Source organism: Bos taurus, chromosome 4, assembly GCF_002263795.3.
Source record: "Bos taurus isolate L1 Dominette 01449 registration number 42190680 breed Hereford chromosome 4, ARS-UCD2.0, whole genome shotgun sequence".
Lineage (NCBI taxonomy): Eukaryota > Metazoa > Chordata > Mammalia > Artiodactyla > Bovidae > Bos > Bos taurus.
In genome coordinates, this window is record NC_037331.1 from 101,493,149 (window position 1) to 101,518,317 (window position 25,169).

General features: G+C 40.9%; 1 protein-coding gene across 1 annotated transcript in view; it reads right to left on the minus strand.

The window, feature by feature from the left end:
• Nucleotides 1–25,169, minus strand: part of DGKI (diacylglycerol kinase iota) — a 514,234-nt gene that overhangs the window by 439,176 nt on the left and 49,889 nt on the right. The window lies entirely within an intron of this gene.

Consider the following 25,169-nt stretch of genomic DNA (forward strand, 5'->3'; position numbering starts at 1 on the left):
AAGGAAATGGCAACCCACTCCCGTATTCTTGCCTGGGAGATCCCATGGACAGAGGAGCCTGGCAGGCTACGTCCGAAGGACTGCAAAGAGTTGGACACAACTGAGCATGCATGCAAAAATAAAAATATCCAGGGCCATGAACCAAAGGACCAAGGGAAAATAATTTAGGATGGTCAGATGCGTGCTAAATTGCTTCAGTAATATCCTACTCTTCATGCCTGGTAGGCTCCTCTGTCAATGGGATTTCCCAGGTAAGAATATTGGAATGAGTTGCCATTTCCTCCTCCAGGGGATCCTCCTGACCCTGGGATCAAACCCACATCTCTCACGTTTCCTGCGTTGGCAGGCGGCTTCTTCACCACTAGTGCCGCCTGGGAAGCCCGGTCAGGCACCTACAATTTACAGTCTGCATTTACAAAGCAACCATAATTTGACTATAATGCCCATCCATCTTCCTTTATTTCCTTTGACAAGAATACTAGGCGATGGACAATCAAAAATGACTAAGACATTGACCCTTCTCTAAAGGAAGCCTCATACTCAAAGCCTCATACTTGAGGTAACAAATAAGTGACTAAATAAGTAAATGCAAGTTGATAAGCTCTATGATACTAACCATTTCATTCTCCGGCGGATCTTCCCAACCCAGAGATTGAACCCAGGTCTCCCGCATTGTAGACAGACGCTTTACCATCTGAGCCACCAGGGAAGTCCTATGATACTAAGACACAGCAAGAACAATGGGAAAATAAGAAGGCATGAGAAACACAATTTGAGGTAGTTTCCCATGAGCGTTAATGCTTTCAGCTGACTTTGAAAGAACCGTAAGAGTTAGCCAGGCTATAAAGAAGGGAGAGGCATTTCAGAAAGGAACCATTACATATGCAAAGAACAGGAGATTGTTCCAGGGAAGGGTCTGTCTAGGGAAACGCCAAATGGTCAGTAAAATCAAAGAGCACATGAAATAAAAATGGAAAATCTAGGAAAAGAAAATAATGAGAAACAATGAAAGCAATGAAGAGCCACTGATTAAGGAATGGTTTGCTCATGTTTGCATTTTTCTAAGATAGCTCTGGGGACCATGGGCAGATGGATTATGAAGCTGAAGTAAGAGGCAAGGAAACCACGGCATGGCAGTTGAAGGAGATGTTCAGTCTTTTCCTAACAGCTCAAAACAACTGTTCCACAAATAACAATGATAAAATCCGTGCAATTTTTTTTTTTTTTAGCTACTAAAAAATACTGAAAAGTGACCAAGGTATGGCAAAAACTGGAGAAGACTGCCATTAAAAGGCAAACTGTAACGGATGAAGTTTGCAAGTTTGCAAATTTTTACCTGAGAGCACTCTCACTCCACAGATAGCTGGGCCTGCATAAAGCCTAAGCTTCTTACTGGGCTAAGATGTCAGATAATTTCAGGGAAGGCAGAACTTTCAGAAAGTTACAGGGTATGTTGGAAGTAAGGAAGTCACAAAGGGAGTGAATACTGAAATCTGCAAATAACCCCCTCAGATCAGATCAGTCGCTCAGTAGTGTCCGACTCTTTGCGACCTCATGAATCGCAGCACGCCAGGCCTCCCTGTCCATCACCAACTCCTGGAGTTCACTCAGACTCACGTCCATCGAGTCAGTGATGCCATCCAGCCATCTCATCCTCTGTTGTCCCCTTCTCCTCCTGCCCCCAATCCCTCCCAGCATCAGAGTCTTTTCCAATGAGTCAACTTTTCGCATGAGGTGGCCAAAGTACTGGAGTTTCAGCTTTAGCATCATTCCTTCCAAAGAAATCCCAGGGTTGATCTCCTTCAGAATGGACTGGTTGGATCTCCTTGCAGTCCAAGGGACTCTCAAGAGTCTTCTCCAACACCACAGTTCAAAAGCATCAATTCTTCAGCACTCAGCCTTCTTCACAGTCCAACTCTCAGTCCCTAGCTAATCAAGAAACTATGCATGCAAATTAACCAGATGAATCAATGCAACCAAGTCATAATCCCAGCAGGGCTTTATAAATAAAAACTGACATAATTCTAAAATCTAATTGAAAATGTAAAGGATCTAGACCAGTAAAATAATCACTGCTGCTGCTGCCAAGTCGCTCCAATTGTGTCTGACTCCGTGCAACCCCATAGACGGCAGCCCACCAGGCTCCCCCGTCCCTGGTATTCTCCAGGCAAGAACACTGGAGTGGGTTGCCATTTCCTTCTCCAATGCATGAAAGTGAAAAGTGAAAGTGAAGTCGCTCAGTTGTGTCTGACTCTTAGCGACCCCATGGACTGCAGCCTACCAGGCTTCTCCATCCATGGGATTTTCCAGGCGAGAGTACTGGAGTGGGGTGCCATTACTAGAAAAGAACAAAGATTGGAAAGTTATACTATAGGACTTCAAGATACCTTTAATCTAGAGGGTGAAACTGACATAAAGACAGACAGATGAAGAAGACAGAACAGAGTCCAGAAATGAATACACAATTACATAGGCAATTGGCTTTTGACAAAGTAACCAACACAGTTCTTTAAAGTAAGAAGAGGCTTTTCAACAAATTATGCTGAAACAGCTAGATACCCATATGGAAAAAGATATCTTCATCTTATACTATGCACAAAAATCAATTCAAAATTGCTCCTACATATAAATATGAAAGTTAAGATATAAAACGTTTAGAAGAAAACATAGGAGAATATCTTCATAGAGGACAGGGTAAAGATTTCTCTGATGGGAATCAGAAAGCAATACCATAAAATAAAAATGAAAATTTTTATGCTTAAGAAAAATAACACTAGGAAAATTAATGAGCATGTATCACATTGGGAGAAAATAGTCACCAAACATATATTTGATAAGAGACTTACGTCTAGAAATTTTAAATCCTATACAGTTCAGTTCAGTTGCTAAATTGTGTCCGACTCTTTGAGACCCAATGAACCGCAGCACACCAGGCCTCCCTGTCCATCACCAACTCCCAGAGTTTACCCAAACTCATGTCCTTTGAGTCAGTGATGCCAGCCAATGATCTCATCCTCTGTCATCCCCTTCTCCTCCTGCCTTCAATCTTTCCCAGCATCAGGGTCTTTTCAAATGAGTCAGCTCTTCGCATGAGGTGGCCAAAGTACTGGAATTTCAGCTTCAGCATCAGTCCTTCCAATGAACACTCTGGACTGATCTCCTTTAGGATGGATTTGTTGCATCTCCTTGCAGTCCAAGGGACTTTCAAAAGTCTTCTCCAACACCACAATTGAAAGGCATCAATTCTTCTGCACTCAGCTTTTTTTATAGTCCAACTCTCACATCCAATCATGACTACTGGAAAAACCATAGCCTTGACTAGATGGACCTTTGTTGACAAAGTAATGTCTCTGTTTTGTAATATGCTATCTAGGTTGGTCATAACTTTCCTTGCAAGGAGTCAGCGTCTTTTAATTTCTTGGCTTCAGTATCCATCTGTAGTGATTTTGGAGTCCAAAAAAATAAAGTCTGACACTGTTTCCCCATCTATTTCCCATGAAGTGATGGGACTAGATGCCATGATCTTCGCTTTCTGAATGTTGAGCTTTAAGCCAACTTTTTCACTCTCCACTTTCACTTTCATCAAGAGGTTCTTTAGTTCTTCTTTACTTTCTGCCATAAGGGGGGTGTCATCTGCATATCTGAGGTTATTGATATTTCTCCCAGCAATCTTGATTCCAGCTTGTGTTTCTTCCAGCCCAGTGTTTCTCATGACGTACTCTGCATATAAGTTAAATAAGCAGGGTGACAATATACAGCCTTGACGTACTCCTTTTCCCATTTGGAACCAGTCTGTTGTTCCATGTCCACTTCTAACTGTTGCTTCCTGACCTGCATACAGGTTTCTCAAGAGGCAGGTCAGGTGGTCTGGTATTCCCATCTCTTGAAGAATTTTCCACAGTTTATTGTGATCTACACAGTCAAAGGCTTTGGCATAGTCAATAAAGCAGAAATAGATGCGTTTCTGGAACACTCTTGCTTTTTCAATGATCCAGCAGATGTTGGCAATTTGATCTCTGATTCCTCTGCCTCTTCTAAAACCAGCTTGAACATCTGGAAGTTCACGGTTCACGAACTGTTGAAGCCTGGCTTGGAGAATTTTGAGCATTACTTTACTAGGGTGTGAGATTAAAAAAAAAAATTTTTTAACAAAATAAGCAAAAAAAAAAAAAAAAAAAAAAAGAGCCCAGACATACAATTCACCAAAGAAAACATGTGAATGTCAAATGAGAAATAATGCTTTATAGCATCAGTTACCAGGGAAATGCAAAATAAAACCATACTGATATCATCATGAACCCACTAAAACAGTAGGTTTTAAACACTGAGGATACAAATGTTAGTGAGGATGCAGCCCAACTAGAATGCTCACACTTTGCTAGTGGGAAATAAAATGGGACTTCTGGAAAAGATCTATCAGTTTTTTGTTTTGTTTTCTTATAAAAGTCAACATAACCCACTGTCAACCCCATTGCCAGGTGTTTACCCAAGAGAAACGACAGCATATGCCCACAAAGAGACTTCAAGAATGTTCAAAGCAGCTTTACTCACAATCGTCAGAGATCTAAACAACCAAAATGTCCATCAACAGGAGATTCACAAGCAAACTGTGGTTTATTTATACCATGGACTGACATTCAGCAATAATAATGAATGAGCCATTAATAATACAGGCAATTCTATAGATGAATCTCATGCACACTACACTGAGTAAAAGGCACAAAAAGAATATATGCTGTATGATCCCATTTCTATGAAATTCTAGAACAGGTAAAACTGAACTAAGAGTTAAAAAAAAAAACAGAACACTGCTTGCCTTAACAGAGAAGAGAGGAAGAAAGGAAGAGGGAACTCCTGGGGAAATGGAAAAGCTCTTTAACTTCAAAACATGTGAGTCTGACACAAGGAAGGATGGGTTGAGGATTCATGTATCCATACTGCATATCTAAAATTTATGCATTTCAATGAATATATATTTTACTCTAAAAAAAAAACCTCTAACCTGATCCTCATCATTAGCAAGCCTGACTGGAAAGTTAGTTGAGCTGTTGACAACTTTCAAAAACTAGGTTCTGAATAGGTGGGGGTACCAGTTTATTTACCTGAGTTTTTGCAGTAATTCAAGTGAGAGATGACGAAGGCCTGGATTAAAGAAGTAGCAGTTAAGTTAGATAAGATGAAACTGAATGCTATCCAAAGGGCTTCCCAGGTGGCTCAGTGGTAAAAAAAATCCTCCTGCCAATGCTGGAGAGGCATGTTTGATCCCTGGCTGGAGAACATCCCCTGGAAGGAGAAATGGCCACCTACTCTAGTATTCTTGCCTGGGAAATCCCATCGGCAGAGGAACCTGGCAGGCTACAGTTCATGGTGTCGGATGTGACTTAGCATGCATGTAGACTATCCAGAAGGTGACTGATGACTGATACTGAACCACTGTGAGACGTAAGAGAGAGAAAGAAAATTCACAGATTCCAAATGATCCACATAGAACTGTATTTCCATATCATTGGTTTCCATAATGGCCCCCTGGAGGTAAAAACATGATTTTGAAAGGTGTCACTAGACATCACTAGATTGCAGAAGGGATGCCGGCAGCACATACAAGCTTAAGAACCTAGAGATGCTCAAACTCCAGGTTTCTGACTTGAGCAATTAGGTAGATTTTCTAGGTGCCGTTTATTAAGACTGAAGAGAAATGACATGAAGATGGCTGGGTATTTGGGGTGGAGGGTGGGGTTCAGATAATGATGTGAGGTAAGTTTGTAATATTTTGATCAGGGAAGCCCAGTAAGCTGCCGGATCTAAGAGCCTGCATTTCAGGAAGAGGTCTGGGCTACAGAGACACTGGGGAGTCATCAGCATGGGGGAGATCAATGACTGTAAACTGGGGTCCTGTTGACGCCCAACTTCTCATCAAGAGAGACCCAGGCTTCCCTGATAGCTCAGTTGGTAAAGAATCCACCTGCAATGAAGGAGACCCCAGTTCGATTCCTGGGTTGGGAAGATCCGCTGGAGAAGGAAAAGGCTGCCCACTCCAGTATTCTGGCCTGGAGAATTCCAGGGACTGTATAGTCCAAGGGGTCTCAGACACGACTGAGCGACTTTCACTTTCTTGTCTACCACAACACGGCCTGGTTCCACCCTTGTTATCCACTAAACACATCCCAGAGGCCATAAATCCTGCCTCTGTGTAGCAGAATTCTCTCTGCAACAGCATAGGAAAGTTTGACAGAAAGGAGGGGGAAAAAATTTTACCTATGTAACAAGATGTTCCAATGAATATTCTTTCTGAAGTCTCAAGGAACAACCGACAGTAAATTTCAAAAGGGGAGCTAGACCATTTGCAAAATTTACCAAAGAAAGTGGCTATAAATTATTTGTGAAATTCATAATTCCTTTACCCCAGTAAGGGTACAAAGGATCAAGATTTGGACATCTTGGGTGGGGGGGACTTTCCAAGGCAGTTGCTGATGAGTGGAGAGTATACATCCCTCCAAACAAGGAGGGTGTTGATTAGGCTTGCTTGCCTCTCCATCTCACATCAAAACAGAGGAGCCGGAACAGGCAGACACACATCTGTCCTCAGCAGTTCAAGCAATTTGGGAGACACACAAACTTGCGTCTGATTCACAGCTGAAACCTAGAAATAGAGATGGGCTTGCTGGCTGCGTTGATGGTGAATTCAGGAGAGGCGGCTGCACTCCCAGAGTCTGCAGAAACAAAGGACGCTTGAGGGTCCCCCACGGAACACAGTGTGGACTGTGTGCTAGGGACAGCCATGTCCGGGCTGGCTTACACACTCCGCCACGGCCCTTGGCTGAGATTATGTGGATGCGTTACCAGGAGCCTAGGGGCTGAGAAAACTGCAGCCAGGAGAGCAATGCATTGCCCTGTCTCCAGGAACTGCAAATAGGGATCCTTAGCAATGAGGGAGTGGAGGCTGCAAAGATGCCATAGCAGATATTCAAAGAGAAGAAGTCACCTTAAATACCTGCTAGATTCAGAGAGCACTGACACGAGAAACACAACCATGAGTCACATAGGTACTTAACTGCTTCCTCCCTCCTCTCTCCCAACCCAATTTCAACTTTAGAGAGGTCTGCAATGGAGCCCACTATGGAAGACAGCATGGAGGTTCCTTAAAAACCTAAAATAGAGTTGCCATATGATCCAGCCTGGTGAGCCACAGTCCATGGGGTCACAAAGAGTCAGATATGACTGAGCAACAAACACTTGTACTTTCATAAGATCCAGCAATCCTACTCCTGGGCATATATCCAGACAAAACTCTAGTTGGAAAAGATACATGCACCCCAGTGTTCACTGGGCTTCCCTGGTGGCTCTACGCTAAAGAATTCGCCTGCCAATGTAGGAGACATGGGTTCAGTCCCTAGGTCAGGAAGATCCCTTGGAGAAGGAAATGGCAAACCACTCCAATATTCTTGCCTGGAAAATCCCATGGACAAGGGAGCCTGGCAGGCTGCAGTCCATGGGGTGGCAAAGAGTTGGACACAACTGAGTGACTACACAACGACAATGCTCACTGCAGCACTGTTTACAATTGCTAAGACGTGAAGGCAACTCATGTGCCCATCGACAGAGGAATGGATAAAGAAACGTGGTACATATTGTGTCCAATTCTTTGTGATCCCACAGAAGGCAGCCCACCAGGCTCCTCTGTCCATGGAATTCTCCAGGCAAGAATACTGGAGTGGGTAGCCATTCCTTTCTCCAGGGGATCTTTCCAACTCAGGGATGGAACTTGGGCCTCCTGCATTGCAGGTGGATTATTTACCTTCTGAGCCACCAGGGAAGCCCGGTGATACCACTTATATATGGAATCTAAAATATGATATAAATGAACTTATTTATGAAACAGACTCACAGACATAGAAAACAAACTTACCAAAGGGGAAAGGGGGTCAGGAAGGGATAAGTTAGGAGCTTGGGATTAGCAGACACAAACCACTATACACAAAATAAACAACAAGCTCCTACTATATGCACAGGGAAGTAATTCAACATGCTGTAATAAACCATAATGGAAAATAATATGACAAAGAGTTACATACATGTTTGTATGTATGTGTGTGTATGTGAATCACTTTTCTGTACACCAAAAACTAACATAACAGTGTAAAGCAACTACACTTCAAGAAAAAGAAAAAAAGACAGATGGAGAGAGAGGTCTGCAACTGAGGCCAGCAAATAGGAAGAAATGGTGGAAGAGCAGTGTGGAGTTAACAGGGGCCTGACCACTTGTCTTCTCCCTGACTGCAGGAGGCCCATGGCAGGCCAGAGCTGGAGAGGGAGGAAGCCTCCATTCTGATTCAAGTCTAGAGTTTTTACTCTTCCCAATCTCTGGAAGTCTTAGTGACGGAGTTAGTGTGGTGTTTTACAACTGAAAGCTGTTTTGGGGGCTTTTTATTTTAATTACGTAAGAGTGACCAGCAGTAGCATGGAAGGACACGCCCCACCACGCAGATTTAAAGAATGAACGGCTGTTTCATGATTATCTCCCAGGAGGCCGCTGTGCCTCCCCACAAGCCTTCTCAGATGGCACCCAGATTTCTGGCTCCCATCCACATCTCCTTCACTCCTGGGCCCATATTTCCAGCTGCCTACTAGACAGTCCAATATGGTGGGGCTCATCCTCAACTCATTGTGTCCCAAGATGAACCTTGTCATTTTTTACAGATCTCCATATCCTTCTCAACCCAATCTGCTCCTTCCCCTTCATTATCTGCCCATCCCACACACCGCCAACAGAAAGATCTTAAACAGAACACTCAACGTCGCTCCGCTGCCTGCATTTTTCAGTGGCTACCAGACATAACTTCTCTCGGTGGATCCTGCCTACGTGTTCAACCACCACTCATCTGCATGTTCTTAGAGATCTCATGCACAAAGCCAAGGGCTCCCTCACCACCACACCTCTATTCTTGCTGGTCCAGAGTTGCTTGGAATGCCTTATCAACCCCAGCATTTTACCTGGAAAATGCCTCTTTGTCTTCAAAGCCGCCCAGATGTCACCTCCCTTGAAAAAAAACTTTCCTATGCTCTCCAGGCTGGAGAGTTAAGTGGATTACACACCTCTGCAATAGCATTCATCAAATTTTATTTTAAACAGCTCAGTGCTTAATCATTTGCCCTTCCCTGTGCTATTCAACCAAGCAAAACAATGTTCTTTGACAAAAGCCTCCGTTTTGTTTGCCAGCATAATGCCTGGTATAGAGCAAATGCTCACAAATATTTGTTTAACTGAATTAAAGTCCTTAGTGACTTCAAGGAATTTGTAATTTGAAAGAAAAATGAGAACAGGGATTCTCTAATTCATCTCTAACACAGAGTAGGCCTCTTTGTAAGTTTGGTGAATAAATGAACACAAAAATGAATAAAAGATCATATAGAAAGTAGGGTATACCTAAAATGGAGCAGATAAAGATGACAGAAATTTAATGAAGAGAGACAAGAGCCCTTTCTCCTTTCCTTTCTTACGCTGGTATTTTACACTGCAAAGCTTAAAATAAATGAATGCAAAAGGGATGGAAGTGGGAGAGGTTTTCTTTTAAAAAAATAAAATAAAAATAAAAAGACTACCACCCACTACCCATGCTGCCTTCCCACCAGAATGACTATAGTTTCTTCGTCCCTAATAGGATTGTTGCAGTTTATAGAATGTTACCATAGTAACCAACCTCAGCCCTTCCCCTAATATAAGATAAAATTTAGCAAAAGGAATAAATAACAGACTCCCATAGAAACATTATCAGACCTTTCCATATAAATAACCTGAGTAATTAAATGTTTCAAAACAGAATATTTAGAGAGCTGTGAGGGGAAAAAAAAAAGATTCTACAAAGTTTATTTTAAAACAAAGAAAAAAAAATCACAAAACATCAGCTGGAATACTTGGCTGAATGGTTTCAAGGAGTCACAATTTCCAGACTCGCCTGGACACAGTCAGAACAGAGACACATGGGTCTATATTTTGATGCACAAGCAATCTTCCTATCAGGGACTCCCAACTGCTACTCTGAGGAGTCTTTTCATCATATAACTAAGAGCCCTGTCCCTTTCAGATTCCCCCCAAACACAATGAGGGGCACATGGAAAACATCTGCAGCTGACCCTCATAGTATAACTGCCTAGAGAACATCCTAGCTTTGCTACAGCTTCCTTATCACTGCAAGAATTCTCTTGGTGACTTATCTATAACAGAGGTCACAAATTTGTCCTGTAAAAGGCCAGTAATGAATATTTTAGGCTTTGCAGGTCATACGGTTTCTGTTGCAACTTCTAAACTCCACCATCAAAGCACAAAAGCAGCCAATGACAACTGTTGTGTTGTTCAGTCAATAAGTTGTGTCCGACTCTTTGCAACCCCATGGACTGCAGCACACCAGGCTTCTCTGGCCTCCACTATCTCCTGGAGCTGGCTCAAATTCATGACCATTGAGTCGGTGATGCCATCCAACCATCTCATCCTCTGCTGACCCCTTCTCCTCCTGCCTTCAATCTTTCCCAGCATCAGAGTCTTTTCTAAGGAGTCAGTTCTTCACATCAGGTGGCCAAAATATTGGAGCTTCAGCTTCAGTATCGGTCCTTCTAATGAATATTTAGAGTTGATTTCCTCTAGGACTGACTGGTCTGCCTGTGACAATACATACACAAATAAGCATGGCTGTGTTTCAGTGAAACTTTAAGAACAGCCACACAAATCTGGCCCCAGGGAAGAAGCTTGCCGACTCCTTACTCATAGTATTCCTTGTAAATGTAATTTCTATGTATTACAGGAAAAGCTGTAGCACCATCTCTGGCCAGCAGGGAAGCTAGGCCCTAGAGAATACCCTACACTTAAAAGGAGGGGAAAGGGTCCATGGTATTGATGATCCTATGACTGACTCTGGCAATAACCATATTAAGTTCTCAGGAGAAACTGTGAACTTCCTTCCTGTAGGAATTTCAAAAGCCAAAGAGAAAACCATCTGTCAAGGGAGGGTACATACAATGCTCCCTGCAACCAACTGGATGCTGTTCTACTTTAAATGGATAAGAAGCTTGGCTGACTGGCATGGGGCCCAGTGACGCACTGCTATTCAATAAAGCAAATTATTATCAGTCTGAAGCCTGGAGCAATTTCAACCAATTTGGAACCTTGGATGATTTTCCGAAGTTCCTTTAAGTTCTGGAAAGAGACGTGGATGCAGCTGGTGAAACAGAAAGAGCAGGATTCAGGAGATGGATGGTGCACGCTTCTCTACTACCTGGTTATGTTACCCAGCAAACCCCTGAATGAATATATCATGATCCATAGAATAGGTATAACAGGACCTGTGGTTGGATTTGTGAAGGATTAAATTAGATAATCTATAAAGAACATGTGCTTCAGTGAAAGGATTCAGTTAATGTTAGTTGCATTCTCTTCAAGGGAGCAGGCAAACCTCCAGCCTTTGGCTTAATTGTATCTGTTCTCTCAGAAAGACATCACTTGGGTTAATGTTGCTATAGTCCAAAGAAGAATTTGTTTTCTTCTGGCAAACTGCTATAGGAGGAGTTTTCTTCTGGCAAATGCTTAAACAACTCATTTGTACAGAAACCAGTGCAAGTGAGCAACAGCGTATGACAAGCACCTCAAAACTCACAAACCTCCCCCTTCTCTATCCTTCTATTTCTTTTTTGACCTGGTAAAAATTTTAAAGACACATTACATTATTTCACATTTGACAATACAAGACACATACAAGACATATAAAAGGTTTTCAGATAGATTAAACAATTATTTTAGCCATTAACAAGAACAGCTCACAAGTGTTTAATCAATACAGAATTGCAAGAGGTTCTTGCGAGTGAAGTGTGAAAGTCGCTCAGTCATGTCCGACTCTTTGTGACCTCATGGACTGTAGCCTACCAGGTTCCTCTGTCCATGGAATTCTTCAGGCCAGAATACTGGAGTGGGCAGCCTTTCCCTTCTCCAGGGGATCTTCCCAACCTAGGAATCTAACCCAGGTCTCCCACCTTGCAGGAGGATTCCTTACGGTCTGAGCACCAGAGAAGCCCAAGAATACTGGGGTGGGTAGCCTATCCTTTCTCTAGCAGATCTTTCCAGCCCAAGAATCGAACTGGTGTCTCTTGCATTGCAGGCAGATTCTTTACCAGCTGAGCTACCAGGGAAGCCCAAGAGGTTCTTACCCTTCTCTATTTCCATGGGCATCTGTCTACCTCTGTGTGCATATTTTTCTCCCCTTTCCTTCTTCTAATCCATCCTATTTCTTCCCCTATGTCCCCGCCCTCATCTTCACCAATCGGCCATGATGTGAGCTAGAAGTACATTTATTTAATGGTTGCATATTCCCTCTCAAATCACCTAAATTAGATTGCTCTTTCTTAAGTGCTCTTTCTTAAGGGGCTTCCTTAATAGCTCAGTTGGTAAAGAATCCACCTGTAATGCAGGGGACCCTGATTCAATTCCTGAGTCGGGAAGATCCCTTGGAGAAGGGATAGGCTACCCACTCCAGTATTCTTGGGCTTCTCTGGTGGCTCAGCTGGTAAAGGATCCACCTGCAATGCACAGACCGGAGCGACTTTCACTTTCAAAGAAAAGGCTTGTTTAATGTCAAAATGCAAGCCAACTCAGAAGGACCCAAAGATGTCAAAAGAACTGGTATTTGCATTTCTACAGATTTTTCCAATTAAACTAAGACCTTTACCAGTTGTAAGCCCCTGTAAAATCCCTTGGGCTTCCCTGGTGGCTTAGTGGTAAAGAACCAGCCTGTCAATGCAAGAGACATAGGTTCGATCCCTGGGTGGGGAATATTCCCTGGAGGAGGAAACAGCAACCCACTCCAGTATTCTTGCCTAGAGAATTCCATGGACAGAAGAGTCTGGCGGGCTACAGTCCATGGGGTGCAAAGAGTCAGACAGGCTTAGTGACTAAACAACAATAAGATCCCTTAAGCATAAACCTGCCCTGTGGTTCAGTGGTTAAGACTGTGCTTCCACTGGAGGAGAACTGGGTTCAATCCCTGATCAAAGAAGTTCTGCATGCCATGTGGTGTGTGGCCAAAAAAAAAGAGAGACAAAAAAAAAAAAAACAGGATTCTTTAAAGCTGAAAATGTCACCACCATACATGGAAACTGAAAAAGTTGGCTTAAAACTCAACATTCAAAAAACGAAGACCATGGCATCCAGTCCCATCACTTTATGGAAAATAGATGGGGAACAATGGAAACAGTGACAGACTTTCTTTTCTTGGTCTTCAAAACCACTGCAGATGGTGACTGCAGCCATGAAATTAAAAGACGCTTGCTCCTTTGGAAAAAAGCTATGACGAACCTAGACAGCATATTAAAAAGCAGAGACATTACTTTGCTGACAAATGTCCATATAGTCAAAGCTATGGCTTTTCCAGTAGTCATGTATGATGAATGTGAGAGTTGGACTATAAAGAAAGCTGAGCGCCGAAGAATTGATGCTTTTGAACTGTGGTGTTGGAGAACATTCTTGAGAGTCCCTTGGACTGCAAAGACATTAAACCAGTCAATCCTAAAGGAAATTAGTCCTAAATATTCATAGGAAAGACTGATGCTGAAACTGAAGCTCCAATACTTTGGCCACCTAACACAAAGAACTGACTCCTTAGAAAAGACCCTGCTGCTGGGAAAGACTGAAGGCAGGAGGAGAAGGAGACAAGTTGGATGGCATCACCGACTTGATGGACATGAGTCTGAGCAAGCTCCAGGTGTTGGTGATGGACAGGGAATATTGGCATGCTGCAGTCCATAGGGTGGCAAAAAGCTGGGCACAACTGAGTGACTGAACTGATTTACGGACACTTCTCTTTTCTATCACATAGCCCTAGTGATAATTGAAAAGAACTTTTGGATTCTTGAAAAGAGCTGCTAGATATTTAAATTCCACTCTCCAACTTGCTTCTGTTTTAATTCCACTCTGGTTTGCTGTCACATGGTGATGGGGTGGATAAAGTTCCCGACTTTTGCTCTCTGGAGCAAAATGTTCTCCGGAATATTTTATTTAGTGGTGGGTGAAGAAATATAAGTGAAATATGAACCACTCAATCCTTTTCCTCTCACTTCAATTATTCTGTTAAATAATGATGAGATTTCTAGGGATATTGGCTCATGCATAAATGTTCAATGTATTTCAGCATAAAATAGTTTAGCCACAATTAAATAGATTGTATCAAACACTGAAGAACTGATGCTTTCAAATTGTGGTGCTGGAGAAGATACTTGGGAGTTTCTCCAATGGCTCAGTGGTAAAGAACCCACCCGCAATGCAGGATGACACAGGAGATGCAGGTTTGAACCCTGGGTAGGGAAGATGCCCTTGAGGAGGGCATGGCAACCCACTCCAGTATTCTTGCCTGGAGAATCCCATGGTCTGAGGAACCTGGTGGGCTAGAGTCCATAGAGTTGCAAAGAGTCAGACGTGACTGCAGCGATTGAGCACACACAGGTACAGAAGACTCCCGAGAGTCCTTTGGATAGCAAGGATATCAAACTAGTCAATTCTAAAGGAATCCAACCCTGAAAACTCATTGGAAGGACTGATGCTGAAGTTGAAGCTCAAATACTTGGGCTACCTGATGTGAACAGCCAACTCACTGGAAAATACCCTGATGCTGAGAAAATTGAAGACAAAAGGAGAAAAGGGCAGCAGAGGATGAGATGGTCAGATAGCCTCACTGACTCAATGGACATGATCTTGGGCAAACTCTGGAAGGTAGTAAGGGAAAGGGAGGCTTGGCATGCTGCAGTCCATGGGGTCACAAAGAGTCAGACATGACTTAGCAACTGAGCAACCACCACCAAATATCTTAGTGATCACTCAGAGAGGACAAATTATTTTTAAAAGCTAATTTAAATATGGCGCAGAAAAGAGAGTATCTTTCTCACTAACAGCATTGCTCTGAAGTATGAGCCATAGGCCTAGAACACATTGGTTTATCAATTAACACAAATATTTACTGAGCATCTGCTATAAAACACAGACAAGGAGTGCTGGTCTCCAAGAATCATGAATCTACAGATAGATATCCATTAGGGTGGCAGTGGGCAAAGGAAAAAATAAAGAGAAGGAGAGATAAAGCTAATTGGGAGAGTAAAAGACTAGAGATCAATAACCACTTTCCCCCAATTCTCCATGGGGATTATATTTAGAATGGAAATCAACAGTCAAATGTGATTTTATTTAGAATCAATATATTTCATTCCTACATTGAGAGAGATTTTATTTCTCATTCATCCATTCATCAAACATTTATTAAGCATCTGTTACAAATAAGCACTGAGTTGGGTGCTGATTTTGAGGAACAGAAGTGCCACTTGACAGCACCAGGAGGTCCTTTCTTCCAGGAAATAACAGCTAATAGCTAACATGTATTGAGTGCTTACCATGTGCCAGGCATTTTCCCAGGCAACTTGTAAGAATTAGCTCATTTAATCCTCACCATGAAGATTATGAGAGTTGGTATTACTCCTATTGCCTCAGGTGGTTTATCTCTTTTATCCTTTCTTCTTTCTCTTCAATATAAGGCCTCAACTGCTTGATGAGATTTCTCTCCTTTATAATAACAGAAACTTCAGTAGCAAACAACGTCTGTCCCACCGTTACCTTGGTCTACATCTACTGCCTGCATCTCCTAGACTATGAAAACAGACCCCTACCTGGTCTACCTGACTCCTGTCTCTTCCTCTTCCAGTTCACCTAGCACTTCACTGTGCTTAAATAACTTTCAAACACCATTTTTTCACATGGTTCTCCTGCTTAGGAACTTGTAACTTATAAAAAATTAATAGGTGCTACCAATGTCTATGATATCTCTCCAGCTTCCTCTCCTCTTCAAGTGCGATCTCTATAGTATATCTCAAATATCTGCATATCTGGAATAGTCAAGAATATATTGAAGGGCTTTATATTCTGGAGTTTGAAAGTGTCTTTTTAACCTGTTAACCATTTTCCTAAAAACAACCCCAAATAAGCATCCTCCTACCCACTCATGCCTTATTGAAAATTACTCACCAAATTTAAATACAAACCCTTACCAAGCTTTCAAGGTGCCCATAATCTAGTCTTCCCCCCCAAATGTGTATCAATTCCCATAATTTTTATATAATCCCTCACCTCCAGTCAAGCTAATCCTCCCACTGTTCAGTTCACAGAGAGTTTACAGTGCGCCTACTCTGTGCCAGTCACTGAGGATCTAGAGCGAGACATAATTTAGGCCTTCAAAATTTTACAGTTTGGAGATCTGCATATAATAAATAACTCCCACCTCTGTAGGTTGGCCCATATTCTTTCATCCACTTGATATGTACACACCTCCTCCTGTTATTTCCTCAAAGCCTAACTCAAATGATGCCTTTTTGGACTACTCCAGCTCAGATGAACTATCTCTTTCTCTGATATTCTTCAAATTCAACTCTTTATCTCCACTATAAAGAACTACAGGAAGGACGAGATAGTACAAAGACTAGAATCCTCCAAACTGTTAAGGAAGCTGATAATATACTTCTGAGATTTGGGTTGAGAAATACCAACATGAATTAGATGAGGCTAGTCAATTGCAGGGATCTTCCCAGGACAACCACATAAAGATGTAAAAATTCTATAGGCATGTACTTCTCAGACTTTAATGTGAACATAAATCACCTTGTTAAAATGCAGATTTCGATTCAGTAAGGGTGGAGAGCAATCTGAGGTTCTACATTTCTAACAAGCTCTCTCTGAAGCAGTGCTGATGCTATGGTTCCTGAGACGCACTTCAAGTAGCAAGTCAACAGCAAGCGCATCTTAAGGGTCCCCAGCCAACAGCTCACTATCAACCAGTCAATCCCCAAACCCGACTGCCACAACTAGGTTCTTCTGGCTTTATTAGGGTTCTAGGCTGAGACATGCACTCTAACTTTATTATCAACAGCAAACAGCCCTCCCTTCTTTCATGAGCTCAAGGCTTAAGGGAAAGGCCTCAATCATGTTGGATCTTGTACACAGAAAGATGAGGTACAACATTCCCCTGGAGACATAAATATCCATCTCTCCGAAGTGGAAACAAGCACCAGACTTAATCACCGTGTAGCCTTGGAGCACATCCATTTCCATTTTTCTGATACTGTACTCACTGAACAACTTTCTGGTCTGAAATTTGTGTCTCAAAAATAGTTCTGACATTAAAGCCACCTAGAAAGAAAAAGCACTTCTAGAATGGTGCTCCCTGAAAGCAATAAGCACAGTGGCAAACATGGTCAAAATTAACTTTTTCAAAACACAGAAATTAACCAAAGCGTTGCAAGAAAATGGTTGATTCTCTAGAACTAAGCTCTGTGGCATTTAAACTTTCCCTGTGCCCTTCTCCCTCTTTTCATCTCTACAGTATCTCTGAAAACAACCAGCTTTAGAGACAGGGTAGCTGTGAAAACTACCAGCTCTTGGAGACAGCAGAATGGGTCTGGAGGTGCCCAAAATGCCACATTTTCAGAGAACAACCACTACTGTCTGGCAGCTCCCTGGGAAAAGCCCATTCACAGAACTTATTAATATCTTTATCTGACTTAATGCAGATATCATTAAGTGAGGAAATCCCTATCTCTGGGGTGTTTTCCCAAAGGAATCAGGAACTGTTTAACATCACAGCTAACTGAAGTGGTGATACCAGCTGGGGAAAACAGAAGCTAACCAAAAACCTAAAATTCTGTGGAATGAGTTATCCATCGAGGGCTTTGGAAAGCTCTGACACATTCCTGGGAATCAAAAAGCCATGTGCATGTGCTAGGCTGTATATGTTCACAGGAAAGGTCTGAGAAGTCCCCCTAATCTCTCATCTATGGTGGTGAAGGCAGGCAGACCTATAAAGTGCCAGAGCCCTGAAGGCACACCCTAATTCCCAGACATACATACAAAAGGGTGGAAGATCCATTAGTTGAAGGAATTTAAGGAAATAACTGTCCGATCATAGCTGACCACTAAACTAATCAAGCAGAGACTTCAGAATCTGCATACATAAAGAATATAGACCTTAAAAAGTTAATGAAGTCACTAAACATTGATAACTAACCACTACAAGCAGGAACAAAAAAACTAAAGGGAAGGGCAGCAAATCGGCTTTCCAGAGATGCCTCATTATGCTATGTTAAAAGTCTAGTTTTCAGCAATCAAAACAGACAGAACAGGAGATACATAATGAAACAGGGAAGAGAAATCAATGAATCAGTAGAAACTCTCCCTGAAAAAGCCCAGATGTTGAACCTACTACACAAAGTTATAAATGAGCTGTTATAAGTATATTTGAAGAACTAAAAGAAACTTTGCCTAAAGAATAAAGGAAAAACACAACTATTGATGACTCACCAAATAGGCAGTATAAACAAAGACACAGAGTTATGAAAAATAGTAAAATAGAAACTCTACAGTTCAAAAATACAATAATATGAATGAAAAATTCACTGGAAGAGATCAACAGCACAACTGAACAGACAGAAAATAAGTCAACTGAAATTATTCAATTTGAGGAACAGAAGAGGGGGGAAAAAATGAAGAAAAATAAAGCCTCAGAAACCCATAGGACATGACAGCATCTAAAACATACAAAAAGGGAGTTTCAGAAGAGGAGTAAAGTGGAAAGGATAGCTGGAAAAAACAGTAATGGATGTAAGGTTTTCAAATGATGGAAAATATTAATGACGCATTCAGGAAAGTCAATGAACTCCAAGAAGGATAAACTCAGAGAGCCACACAGATAATAAACTGTCATGAGCAAAGAAAACAAAATGAAACAAAGCAAAACACAGAATTTCAAGAGCAGCAAAAGAAAAATGACTCATCAAATGCAAGCAAGCTTTAGTAACATTAACAGCTGACTCCTCATCAGAAAATATGGCATCCAGAAGCCAATAGATGACAAATTATTAAAAGAACTGAAAGAAAAAAAATGTCAACAATATAAAATCTAGAAAAACTATCCTTCAAATTGAAGGACAAATTAAGACATTCCCAGATAACCAAATTTTGAAAGAACCCTTTACAAGCAGACATGCCCTACAAGAAATACCACAGGGAGTCCTCCCTGCTGAAATGAAAGCATGTTATACAGTAACTTGAATATCCATGAAGAATTAAAGACCAGTGCTGAAGGTTACCACATAGGTAAATACAAAAGGCAATATTAATGTTTTTTATTAACTCTTTTTTCCTATCAGATTTAAATGACAACTGCATCAGTTAGTAATGATAAAATGGTCCTGGTGTAGATATAATTTTTGTGATTTTTATGACGATAATAGCACAAAGGAGGATGGAGGAAATAGAGTTACATGTGAGCAAAGTTTGTTCATACTACTGAAATTTAGTTAGAATTGAAAATTTTAAAGAATCAGAACTAGATTCTTTAAAAGAAAATATGTCAAAGGCAACCCCCAGGGCAACCATTTAGAAAATAACCCAAAAATGTATAATTAAAAGGGGTAGTAATTAGAATGGCATGCAAAGATATGTATATTTAACAAAAAAGAAGGCAGTAATGAAGAAATATAAGAACAACAACAACCACCAAAAAAAAAAAAAAAAACCCAAAAAACCCACAAAGACAAATTTCAAGTCAATAACCTATCCTCCCATTTTAACTAAAAAAGGGAAAGAAAAAATAAATAAATAAACCCAAAGTGAGCAGAAGGAAGGAAGGAGATAATAAAGTATAGAGCTGAAATAAATGAAATAGGGAATAGTCAACTATATTTAATAGAGGAAACTTGCAAAATCAAAAGTTGGCTTATTTGTAAAGACTAATACAATTGAACATCCCTCCGCTAGGCTGACCAAGAAAAAAAAAAAGGATAAAAGAAGGATATCACTACTAATCTTACAGAAATATAAAGAATACTATAAACAACTCTATGCCAGTGAATAGATAACCTAGATGAAATAGGAAAATTCCTAGAAACAAACTAATGAAACTATCTCAAGAAAAAGTAAAAAACCTACATAGACTTATAACAAGTAAAGAGACAGAATTAATAAGTTAAAAACTTCTCATATAGGAAACCCTCAGACCCGAATGACTTTGCTGATGAAATCTACCAGACATTTAAAGGAAGAATTAATACCAATCTTGCAGAAACTTTTCTAAAAAACTATAAGAGTAAGGAACACTCTCCAACATACTCTTTATGTCTAGTATCACCCTGTATATTAGAGTTCTCCAGAGAAATTGAAACAATAGGAGATAGATAGATAGGTAGACAGACAAACAGATAATTAGATAACAAGTTGCCAAGGATGTGGAAGAAATTGAACCCTCATTCATTGTTAGTGGGATTATAAAATGGTGCAACACTAGAAAATGGCTTGTTAGTTCTCCAAACTGTTAAACATAGACATCCAGCAATTTTGCTCTTAGGTTTAAACCCAAGAGAAATGAAAAGATAAGTTCAGACAAAAACTTTTACACAGATGTTTGCAGCAGCATTATTCTTTATAGCCAAACAAAATGTAGAATATCCATTCAATGGACTATTATCTGACAAAGGAAGGCAGGCCTGATACATGCTACCCCATGGATGAACCCTGGAATCATTTCGCTAGGTGCAAGAGAAAATGGAAGAAAGAAAGCAAGTCACAAAAGATCACATATTGCGTGATTCCATTTATTCAAAATGACCAGAACAGGCAAATACATGGAAAGAAAGTAGAGAAGTGATTGCCAAGGGCTGCGCAGAACAGGGAAATGGAGAGTGACTGCTAATGGGTACAGGATTTCTTTGGGAGATGGTTAAAATGTTCCACAGTGTGGATGATCGCTCAACCCTGTCAGTAGTATAAAATCTACTAAAATGTACACTTTAAAAAGGTGAATTTTCTGGTATGTAAATTATATTTCAATAAAGCTGTTATAAAATCAAAAGCAGTCCAACTCCTCTTAAGAACATACTGAATTCAGCTATCCTGCCTAGAATGTATTCCTTTAAAAGTAATCACTTTGACATTACGGTTCATCAGCTTTTGGCTATACCGTTAAGAAATCAATCACCTACTTTCCTAAGGAAAAATGATAAAAAAAAAAAATTTTCTTAACCTCCAAGAATTAAAGCCAGAACATTCAGGAACCCAATCTAAAATAGTGAGGCAATCAGCTTCATCCATCTCAAAGGAACACCTGAATTAAAGAACAACCAAATGAGAGATGAGTTACAATACCTCCCATATAACACTGATATTGTCTACTGCTGCATCAGATACATCCATTTTGAATCTCTAACTGGCTTTCAAACTCACTATGATTATTTTTTAAAAAAGGATTTTAAAAAACATTTCCCTCTGATTAGTTGCAAGTGTTCAATGACATCAGAAAACACCTGGTTCTATTCTTCAGCGCGTTTATTGTCAGATGACTGTTGGGAATAGAGCAGGAAGAAAATACCAAAAGCAGCAGGAGTGAAGGACATGGTTGTCTTAGTCAAATTGTCCCAGAGCCTTCATAAGGGTAGTGAGAACTCTCAGGTACCCCAAGGTTTCCCCACTGGAGGAGGCGGCAGGCTTGGAAGTGAGCTTATTGCTCAAGAGAATTCGAAGACAGCTACTACATCCTTAAGACAGGCTGGAATGATACACTACCCGGGTGACTTCCCACCAGTTTTATGAAAGGAGTAAAACAGACTGATGTCCATTTTTAATAGGTAAAAAAAACTAGACGCAGACGAGACTGGCAGAGCAGAGATTCAGCTCATGCTTACTGGTATTCAAGTCTTATTTCTGCACTGTGTACTCATCTTACTTTAATGTTTCTGCCCCCACCCAGGGCCCATGATGCCCAGTCTAGTTAATGCCCTTTCTGTAGTACATGTGTCGGTACTCTTTGCAATTTTTCATTTTGCAAAGTGTTTCATTCTACTCTGTCTGTGTATCATGCGTGTGATAGTCACTCAGTCGTATCCGAATCTTTGCAGTCCCTGAGGACTGTAGCCTGCCAGGCTCCTCTGTTCTTGGGATTCTTCAGGCAAGAATACTGGAGTGGATTGCCATTTCCTTTACCAAGGGATCTTCCAGATCCAGGGATCAAACTTGGGTCTCCTGCATTGCAAGCAGATTCTTCACCGCTAAGCCACCAGGGAAGCCCTCTACTCAGTCTAATGAAACCTTGTATTTCTTATTCCATTACTCTTATCCATCTTATCCTGAGAAACTTTTGAAAGGACCTGATTCATGGGTCAGAAAGAGAAGAGAAAGAAGTATCAGATGGTGGTTAAAAAGCTAGAAGGTCCAACGCTCCCCAACTTTAGAGTCAAATTTTGACTTCTTTATCTATTTGTACATTCATACTCTCCTACAAAAGGAGAAGGGGTGGCAGAGGATGAGATGGTTAGATAGCATCACTAACTCAATGGACATGAATGTGAGTAAACTTCAGGAGATAGTGAGGGACAGGGAAGGCTGGTAAGCAGTAGTCCATGGGATCACAGAGTCAGACACAACTTGGCAACTGAACAGCATTCATACTCTACTACTCTCATGGAATGTCTTTTATAATTCTCTTAACCTTCAAAGACATTCTTGATGTTGTTTTGAACATATAAGAGAGAAGACAAAAATAAATGAAAAAAAAAAAAGGGAAAGGAAGGCAAAGAAAAATAAGGATCACAAGACAAAGAGCAATACTACACACACAAGAGTGGAAGACACAGGAGCCTGGCGTGCTGTAGTCCACGGGGTGGTAAAAAGTCACGACTTAGCGACTGAACAACAACAACAACACACAAGAGAGTCCAAATGTGGGTCAGGCCACTTGCATTACGGAAATTTCAGCCAAGACATTCTCGGGACATAGCGGGCATTTAAAATCCTGCCTCATTTGAAGAGACGGGATGGAGGGATTCTAGCAGAGAATGCCAGTGAGACAAAATGAAATTCAGGTCACAGTGATGAGACAGAGTTTTGTAACAGAGTTAGATCAAGTTTTCATACGAGGAAATAACAAAACCTGGGGCTCTGTTTTGTGGTTCTGATATCAATAAGTGTACTAAAGTAATCCTCAGAGGAATCCTCAGCACTGATTTCACATTTTTTTCAAGAGTTAAATATACTCTTTATATAACCAAAAGTTTATTTGTATAATATTTTACTTTTTTAAGATTTTTTTAAGGCAGACCATATTTAAAGTCTTTATTGAATCTGTTATAAAACAGCTTCTGTTTTTTTTTTTTTAATGTTTTCATCTTCTGACTATGAGGTATATGGGATATTAGCTGCCCAACCAGGAATGGAATCCATATCCCCTACATTGGAAGGCGAAGTCTTAACCACTGGATCCACCAGGGAAGTACCAATATTTCATTTTTTATTGACGTTATTTTTCTCTCTATTGTCTACCTACTAAAGAAATTCACCTCTCCCATTTGTAGACAGAGACTTAACATAGAATGAAATATTGAAGGCTCTGGAAATTTTTCCCTGAGCAAAAGTATTTTCCCCGTTTACCAATGAATTTCTTCCACAAATGCCATTTACCTGCAGGATCTCCTATTAAAATACAAACACTTCTGCAGATGTAACATGCTAAGTCCACATCAAATACTTTGGAGAACTCAGTAAGCATTAAATGTACCCTGGAAGAAAAACGCAATGGCTTAAGAGCTAGACATACCTGGGTCCAGACTCCAGTTTGAACAATCACTGACTGAGGTTAGCTGAATAAGGGAAACAGAAAACACAGTCTGTGCTTTTCATTGTCTGAAAACTAAGCTGAAGAGCAAGTCCACTTTGCAGTACTGTCTACTCTGAGACCTGACTGCCATACCTCCTTCATACAATACCTGACAGTGAACACTCGGCAAATGCTCTGTGAAGCGCTCAGCAAGAAGTACTTGGTTCACATTCTCCCACATCTGCAGTGCCTAGCAAAATGCCTGGCACACACTGGGCACTTAATGTCTGATTTTGATATTGTTGGACAAGAAGGATGCAACGGAGCACGGACTTTGGACTTCTCTCTCCCCCTGGATGTGTCAGCTTGAGCAATTTGTCTCTCTGAGCATCAATCTCCTTTTTCAAAAAAGACAAAAACCACCATTTTACAGTTATTGTAAAGAGATTCTATTTTTTAAAGGATCTAGAATGTTCTAGGCATATACATAAAGGCAAATTTTTTGTGCTTTAACAGGATTTAATTATCGGCTCTCTTCCCTGTTTCCTTTCTGAAAATGCTCATTCTCTCCTTTTAAGAAATCTCATAGGCCCCCTGCTCATTCATTGAACATCAATAAAACTATATCTGCTATTATAAATTATCTATAAGAACAAAGGCAGGGTATTGGGAGATTCAAATTGAGATATATACACTACTATGAATAAAACAGATAACTAATGAGAATCTACTGTACAGCACAGGAAGCTTTACTCAATGGTGACCTGAATGGAAAAGAAATCCAGAAACCAGGGGAGAGATGTATACGTATAGCTGATTCACTTTGCTGTACAATAGAAATACATTGTAAAGCAAATATACTCCCATAAAAATTTAAAAAGAAATATGAACAGAGGCAGGGAAATTTTGGATTCTTCAAGAAAAAACTAAAAATTTTAGCTTTTTGGTGTTTGTATGCTTCATGTTTAACATCAGTACTGGCTGGGAGAGGATATGAAATAAAAGCAGAGACATCACTTTGCCGACAAAGATCCATACAGTCAAAGGTATGCTTTTTCCAATAGTCATGTACAGATGCGAAAATTCGACCACAAAGAAGGTTGAGGGCTGAAGAATTGATGCTTTCAAATTGTGGTGCTGGAGAAGATTCTTAAGAGTCCCTTGGACTGCAAGGACATCAGTTCAGTTAAGTACAGTTCCTCAGTCATGTCCGACTCTTTGCAACCCCATGGACTGCAGCATGCCAGGCCTCTCTGTCCATCACCAACTCCCGGAGTTTACTCAAACTCACATCCATTGAGTCGATGATGCCATCCAACCATCTCATCTTCTGTCCTCCCCTTCTCCTCCCGCCTTCAATCTCTCCCAGCAGCAGGGTCTTTCCAAACGAGTCAGTTCTTTGCATCAGGTGGCCAAAGTATTGGAGTTTCAGCTTCTACATCAGTCCTTCCAAAGAACATTCAGGACTGATTTCTTTTAGGATGGACTGGTTGGATCTCCTTGCAGTCCAAGGGA